Source organism: Miscanthus floridulus, unplaced genomic scaffold (assembly GCF_019320115.1).
Source record: "Miscanthus floridulus cultivar M001 unplaced genomic scaffold, ASM1932011v1 os_2152, whole genome shotgun sequence".
Taxonomy (NCBI): Eukaryota; Viridiplantae; Streptophyta; class Magnoliopsida; order Poales; family Poaceae; genus Miscanthus; species Miscanthus floridulus.
The window spans coordinates 3,436-11,463 of NW_027098127.1; the positions used below are offsets into that span (position 1 = coordinate 3,436).

General features: G+C 43.7%; 1 pseudogene; it reads right to left on the reverse strand.

The window, feature by feature from the left end:
* Window positions 1-214: 214 nt before the first annotated feature.
* Window positions 215-3,601, reverse strand: LOC136534662 (serine/threonine-protein kinase D6PK-like; annotated as a pseudogene).
* Between the last annotated feature and the right edge of the window lie 4,427 nt (window positions 3,602-8,028).

An 8,028-nucleotide genomic window follows, 5' to 3' on the forward strand; every position in this document is an offset into this window, starting at 1 on the left:
AAGGTTTTCTAAAAAATTGCAACATTGACCGGTACAAATTGGGTCTTTAGCAGTTCAAGGGGAAAAGAAAAGGAACACGAGCTACTAGAAATAGAGCTACAGCACAATAGAGCATCACCAGTCATCACAGTATACGCTCCGAACTGATCTTCCTCCTTTCATACCACAGCTTGCATGCACGACCCACATTACAAAACTGAAAAAGGAAAGCAATCTAGAAGAATTCAAACTCCAGAAAGTTATCTGGGCCTTCTGGTTGGCAGCTGAAGCAACCTTATCGTTAGCTGGGGCTGGCTTCGGTGGGCGATCCAGCTCGACAGGCTTTGGTACATCCGGAGGGCTTGCACCCGTATCAATGCCCAATTCACACCTCGAAGAACGGGTGCTGCTTAATCTCAGTAGTCCCTCGTTTGTAGCCAAGACGATGCTGCGGGTCTTTGACCAGCAACCCTCTTATCAAGTCCCTAGCTGAGAAATTCACAATTGGGGACTCTGGGAACCGCAGGGGCTGACCAACAACATGAAGGTGTAGCCCGGTTTCCGGACCCTGAAAGGGGTCTTACCAAATAGGGCTCGTAAAGGAATATACCAAAGGTCCACCAATCCACAGCACTGCCATGGCCTTCTCCCTTGATTATTTCTGGCGCCAAGTACTCATGGGTGCCAACAAATGACATAGAGCGAGCATCGTCGGCTCCGCGATGAGCTCAGGCAGCGGGCTAACTGGTTGACGATCTCAGGCTTCGGATTTGGCTTCTTCTCTTTCTTGGACTTGGATTTGGAGAAAACAACGGGGACCAAAGCAAGTAGTTGGAGCAACACAGCCGGCTGGATGCAGGATGGCTCGATACAAGCAGCTGCACACAGTATGCTGGTTGCCCTTTGCAGTGCATCTAGTCCGGGTTGGCAGACTTGACAACAGTGGCTTACGTCACAACGAAGGGAGAGGTCAAAATCTGAGCATGATGTGCCCATCCTCCGAACAAGGACATTCTCCGGCTTCAGATCACGGTATATAATCCCAAGCATATGCAGGTACTCCAGGGCCAGGAGAACTTCGGCTACATAGAACCTTGAAGAAATGACATGACTATGAGCATATTTATAGTATGATCTGAGGTGTTGGATTATACGTAACAGTAAAAATATACTACAATACAAGCTCAAAGTAAGGGATACACTCAGAGGCGAATGCCAGGATAATTAAATATGATCAAGCTACTACACTGGACTGTACTAACAAAATAAAATCAATATTTGCAATATATATATATATATATATATATATATATATATATATATATATATATATATATATGAGGAACACTGTAATTTTAAGAGTGAAACATACTTAGCTGCTTGCTCTGAAAAGTATTTTCCAGGCTGCCTTTGTCGAAGGGTGTGCAGGTCCCCTCCTGGACAGAACTCCATCACCAAACATGAGAATTTATCTGTCTCGAAGTGGGTATACAGTGTCGGAAGAAACGGATGGTCCAGAGATTGCAGTATCTCCCGCTCCGTCTGCGCTCGAAGAAGCTTCTTCCGGCTCGCCAATGAACCTTTGTCCATGACCTTCATGGCAAAGTAACTCTTTGTACCATTCAGTTCAGAGAGGTACACGCTGCCAATATCACCACAGCCCAGCTTCTTAAGCAGCCTAAAGTGGCTCAAACCCAAAATGCCATCCCTAGACCTTATCACTCGGATGGCTTCCCACCTAGAATCACTCCCCTTGTGCGGCTTCGTCATGCTGCTGCTCATGCTGCTGCACGAGCTCTCATCGCTGATGTTGCTGCTCGCGCTCGGGCGGCACATGCTGCTCTTCCCACTCTCTGGAAAATCAGCCCGGTCACTGATCTTAGCACTGCCGCTGGTCTTCCTCAGGCTGTTCGCCCCATCGCTGGCCTTGGCAGAAGCAAAGCTCTCGCTCATGCTGCTCTTCTGCGACGTATTCTTCTCCTGGTTACCACCACCGCAGTCCAAGCTCTGGATATCCTTCAGCTCCCCGGAATCGCCCTGCAGGGTTGGCGCCTCGTCCAGGACACCGCAGTTTGAGCAAACACTGGAAGGACCCTTGTCCAACATTGATGCAGAAGACTCTTGCCGCCGATGGGAGGACTTTTGCTCCTCCAGGACATTCTTAGCAGCAGCAAGCTTCGGCGCACCATCCATTGCTTTCTTGTCCTCCTTTGCAGGAACTGGATCTATTGCATGATCAGCCACTGGTTTAGTAGCCTGGTGCCCAGGCACGTCGTGCTTGGCAACCTCCACGGACATGGTGATCACAAGGAGTTCTAGCAGTGCAGATCAATCAGACTAGTGAAGATCCAATTTTTACTCCACTTCACTTCACTTCATCCAAAATCTAACAAGACTGCTCACTTGTCAATTGAGTTCCCCGGCATCTACAGAAACAATGAAGAACAAAGAACAGTATATTAGAACGTAGTACGCTGATAGGAGCCGTCTAAAAAGCAGAGCTGTTGACAGAGAACTGGTACAGGAATTTAACAGAAAATACAAACACGTTTCAAACACCACAAAATTGCTGGGAGAGACTAGCAGCCCACCGGTTGAGAACTGGGAAACCTAAAACGTTCGCAGAAACGCCGAAATAACAAGCTACTGCACACAAGGTTTGCAGGCAGGGAGCAAGGAGATAGGCGCAACCGAGCAGCCGCACCTAAAGGAAGCCCGAACCACTACACAGATCCAGCACCCGGTCCATTGCATCAGCGAAGAAGCAGCAGCAAAGGGCACCCGGCACAGCACTATGAACAAGGCCCCAAGGATCACAGAGAGGCGCCAGCGTTTGGCAGGAAAGGAGACGGGGGTGGAGGATGGATGTGGGCGTGGCCAGGCCGGAACAGGAGATTAGCAAGAAAAGCGGTGGCTAGCTGCAACCTGGACCGGAACAGGTGGCGGAATCACGAGCGCCTCCCCGCTTTCTTCCCCTCCCCTTGGAAAGGAAAGGAGGTGGATCACACCGGAATCACAGGAGGTGGTAGGCACTTAGGCAGGCAGGCTACGAGCAGCAAGCACACCGACATCGGACATCTGCTGGGCGCTGAACGTGGAGCGGAGGGAGGCCATTAAATGCGTCAAGAAAGAAAAGGGGAACAGAGCAGATGAAGAAATAGACGGGCGTCGGCGGCATTGCATCGACAGATGAGAAAGAAGAAACGCGAGAAAGAAAGAAAGAAACCAACGTCGGAGGAATTGATGGGGGAAGAAGGGGAGGACTGACGGCACCCACCCAACCCCAATCAGTCAAATCAATCAGAGTCGGTCAGGGACGCAAGAAGCAACCAGGGCGGGATGGGGACGAAGGGGGAAGGGCAGCGAGCGTACCTCTGCTAGGCGGCCATGGCGGCGGAACGGAATGCGGTCCTGCCCGGCGGCCGGCCTGCCTCTGCCTCCGCCTCCGCCCTCCGCCTCCGCTGATGCGCGAGAGACTCCTATACAGGATATAGCTGCAGCCCGCAGAGTGGTGGTGGTCATGTTGGGGATGGCGAAAGGCTGCAGATTTTAATAAAGTGGGGGCGGCATGCTCCTCCTGTGGTGCGGCCGGTGCGCGGTGTGGGGGAGTAGGGCTGCGGTCAGTCAGGGCAGTCTCGACGACGAAAGAAAATAGCAGTTTGTATGACATAGGATATCGCACTAAAAAAAATATTCCTTTCTAACCTATGATTTCTATGAGTAATAACTATTTTTTTTCTCTCTTCTAACTCTATCTTTTTCTCCAATGAAAATGCGACACGAGCTCCTTAGAAACTGGTAGTTTCTCCTCAATGACGATTTCATGGTTTCTTGGTGCATTAGGTCAAGAGTAGACCTGGTTTCTTCTATGATTTTTGCTCTTTCTTCATTAATTACATTGCCATGTCAGTATTTTACCTACGTGGCAAAGTCATTTAACAAAGATAGAAACCATCATCAATATATCATTGGGACTGCCCTCAGAGGGGCAAGGTTGTGCAAAGACGAGAAGGGTCAAAGCTAGGGCTTCTCGGGGTGCATGTACAAGTGGCGTCGAATCGATCTGGGCGTGCTCTGCTGACCCACTGTCAGAGACGCTTGTTCTTTTCTCCATGCCCCCCCCCCCCCCACCCACCCCCTTTCTTTTTATTTTTTATTTTTTCTTTTTTTTTACTCACATGTCACGTGTTCACTCACCCTCCTCGAGGCCTGGGCAGCCGTCCCAGTTTTCAGTTTTGACCCACCCAGCGTCACTTTTGGGTACAGACCCCAAGGTGATTACTGTAGTATTATCCAACAGTAATTACTGCTACCGTAGTTTGAGCTACTGGTACAGTGTACTCTAAAAAAAAGTAGCACGAGGACTCTTTAGCAATGGCAGGGTTTTGGATTTCTAAAAAACGATGAAGCTAGAGGGGAAAAAAATCAGGTTTTTAACTTTTTATGGTTTCAGTTGTAGTCAAGAATGGTTTTGGCTTTCGTCGTTTTTTTCCTTCAAAGTCGTTTTTGTGTGCGCATGTTTAGCAAGGCTTCGATTAAGCCAATAAAGACAGCCCCAACAAAAAAATAAACGGCAAATTAATGGCGAGATACTACTCCTCAATCCTAGAAAGAATAAAATCTGGTTCTCAACAAATTCTAGTAATCTCAAAATGGACCATGTTTATGTGCATGGTCAGTATCAACAGCCAGGTTCGTTTCGGCTTATTCACTCGTATTTGGCTTATAATACACGGCTTAAACAAGTGTTTTTCTCTCACACCAAACCAGCCGGTAGTACTTTCAGTCATGGCTTATAAGCCAAATCAGCCGAAACGAACAGGCTGAACATCCGTAGTAGGAGTATCTTTTAGTAAGTAATGTAAACTAGATTCATATATTTAGTGTGCATAAAAAATACTAATACTATCTATATACTCCCTCTGTACTATAATCGACTCTAAACTAGAAATACTTAGCTTTTCATTCAGGGAATGTATTTTTTTAGCAGTGAGGCCTGTTTTGGACGTAGTCGGATTCCACATCAATCACATGTGTTGGGGTGGATCAGAGTGAAACTTAAATTCCATTTCAGCCTTACTTTTCAGCAAACGAATAATATTTTTCTCTCATAACAAACCAACATAAGCAACAGGCATAAGCCACCAATTTCAGCGAAACGAACAAGGCCTTCGATTGTAGATGAATCCAGATAACATGAAATAAGGCCTGAGTAGTGTTTCTTGTCAGCAGGTGTGTACCGTGCTTATGCTTCATTCCGGCTAACGTCCTGTTCGGCTGGGCCGGAAAAACGGCTGATGTTGATTTGTTACGAGGAGAGAAACACTGTTATTTCGCTGATGACACGGTTACGGATGGTAAGTCAAGCGAATGGGGCATAAATCGCTCGACCCGGTGTATTTCCGGGATACCAGGTCGTACAAGGCATGTATTCACTCTACATTTCTACGAGTAGTAATAATAAATAAGTAGGGTAAGCCGAACAGGGCCTCTGTGCGGCTCGGAGCGTGCCAAGACATGAGACCCATCGCGAACAGTGCAGCCACGCATGACCGGTCGGTGCGCATCGCATCGCATCGCATGCATGCGTCACGCCCGCCCGCCCGCCCAAGTTTTTTGCAAGGGCGCCGCTCCCGCACAGGAGCCAGTAACACTATGGGGGTGTTTGGTTCTTAGTTGTTCCTTAAAATTCATGTCACTACTCGAATGTTTAGATATAATAAAGAGCATTAATATAGATTAATTACAAACCAATTATATAGATAGAGGCTAATTTACGAGACGATTTTTTGATTTTTTAAAGCCTAATTAATGTCATAGTAACCTGTTTACTGTAGTACCACGTTGTTCAAATCATGGACAATTAGGCTTAAAGATTCGTCTCGCAAATTAGTCGCAATTGTATAATTAGTTTTATAATTAATCTATATTTAATACTCCATACATGTGTCTAAACATTCGATACGGCTGTAGTAGTCTCTATAGGTAACTAGTAAAAAACAAACAGGGCCTATATATACATACTAGTACTAGTACTATATCCTACGGAGTAATAGTCTATCATGCGTGCATGCTCTGACCGACATTCATCAAACTGTAGGCAGCCATGTACCAAGGCCAACGGCTGATTTATTATTGTATTAGGTAGTGTGTTCGTACGTTGATACGGAATAACTAAATTTTTTTTTACTAAAAATACATGGATTGTACGATAAGATAATAATATTGTTAAATTAAATACCGATGTAAAGTGATATTTAATTCAAAAAGCAAAATCGTGGAAATTAACACAATCACGGAGAGCGCGACGTCGCCAGACTCACAAACTCTACGGTATAGATTTTTTCGTGATATGACTAAGATAATATTTTATATCGGCAGAAAAGAATCTCTGATATTTATTTTTTTCATGAGCTAATTAAATCCATGAATAAGTTTCGTTGTATCTCCATATAATCCTGTATACACAGGTTCGAGTATATATGTAAATAATAGTGCATGTCACATGGATAATACTGCGTGTCTTAAAAAATCTCTCATAAAATTTTAAAACAAAGTATGTTATCCTCACCGTATAAATACGTGTGGCTTTAGGGACTATCCACAAAAACATATATTGTATATACAAAGGTATCCACTTGAGTGTGTGTTCCGAGATGTTGAATTAGGTGTTATCAATTCTTAATTTTGACATATTTTTCAGGTCAAGACAACCACTGGTAACCCTTTCTTAGTGGTGCATAATTTTATGGTGCACTTCTTGACTATCTGAGTAAGGACAAGTTAGCACTTGCACATACCCAGAACTGCTACTGAGAAGACCAATGTGAGTTTTTCTCTACTATGCATACTAAAACTTATGTCCCCGTTTATCATTGTCGATGCTTTTGATGCAAAGCAATTCACCAATTATCCATGATCAGATATAAGTTTGAGTCTCTTGTGAGCAATCCTCATAGAGGGACTCTCATTCTTTATGTGATCTGGCTCAATGATATTGGCAGGACGATGGACCCATATTGGAATGTCGTACCAAAAGTATCCACGTTGTGTCACGTTTATTTTCCATGAATACACTGCGGGTACTATGATAACACTAACTACAACCAAATAAAAGATTAGAGAGAATTTACATTGGCTCCAGAAGGATTTATTTATTAAATTCTTTAGACTCTACAGGTAGTTTTGAAATATCTGTTTGCATGTCTTACCTCGTATCCTAATTCAAAATTTTGTAGTTTAATTAGAATATTTAGGTGATTGTATATATATATTATTCAATACAAGAATAATCTATGCATGATCTTCTTGAAAGAATTCTACAGTGCAAAGACATCTTCGTTTTTCATGCATGCTCATGCTAACGCTATGGTAAAAATAAAAGGATAATATATCAATTAAAAATAAAAACAAAACTCATGCTCAAAGTCGAAGAGATAAATTATGGATGCTTGAATTTTGTCATCCATTATCTATCGACGTGCCTATAAATAGGACTGAATAAACAATTAAACATAGATAGAAAAACTAAATTAATGAAAGGATTATTGTAAGACATCGATCATCTCATAGCTTCGGACAATATCACGAAGCTACTAAAAACTGTAACCGTGCCCTCACCTCAAACATTGTCTAGATAAATGGATTACAATAAAAGAAATGGATATCGGAGATTTCTTACTGCTAATATAAAAACATTATCTTAGCCGCATCACGGAAAGGTCTATAAAGTAGAGTTTGTGAGCCTACGACGCCGTGCACTCCATGACTGTGTTAAATTCATAAACTTTGCTTTTTGGATTAAATGTTACTTTAATGTTGGTATTTAATTTTTACAATATTATTATCTTATCGTGCGATCTGTGTGCTTTTAGTATAAATTGTTGGTTTATCCCATAGCAACGCACGGGCACGCTACCTAGTATAAATATAAAGAATGAAAAAGACGACAAGAAAGATTGGCATTAGGCCAACTCCTTTTGATTCTTTACAAACACATCTGAAAGTTAACATGTGGGCTGTGGGCTATGGGCATCAAATCAAAACAAC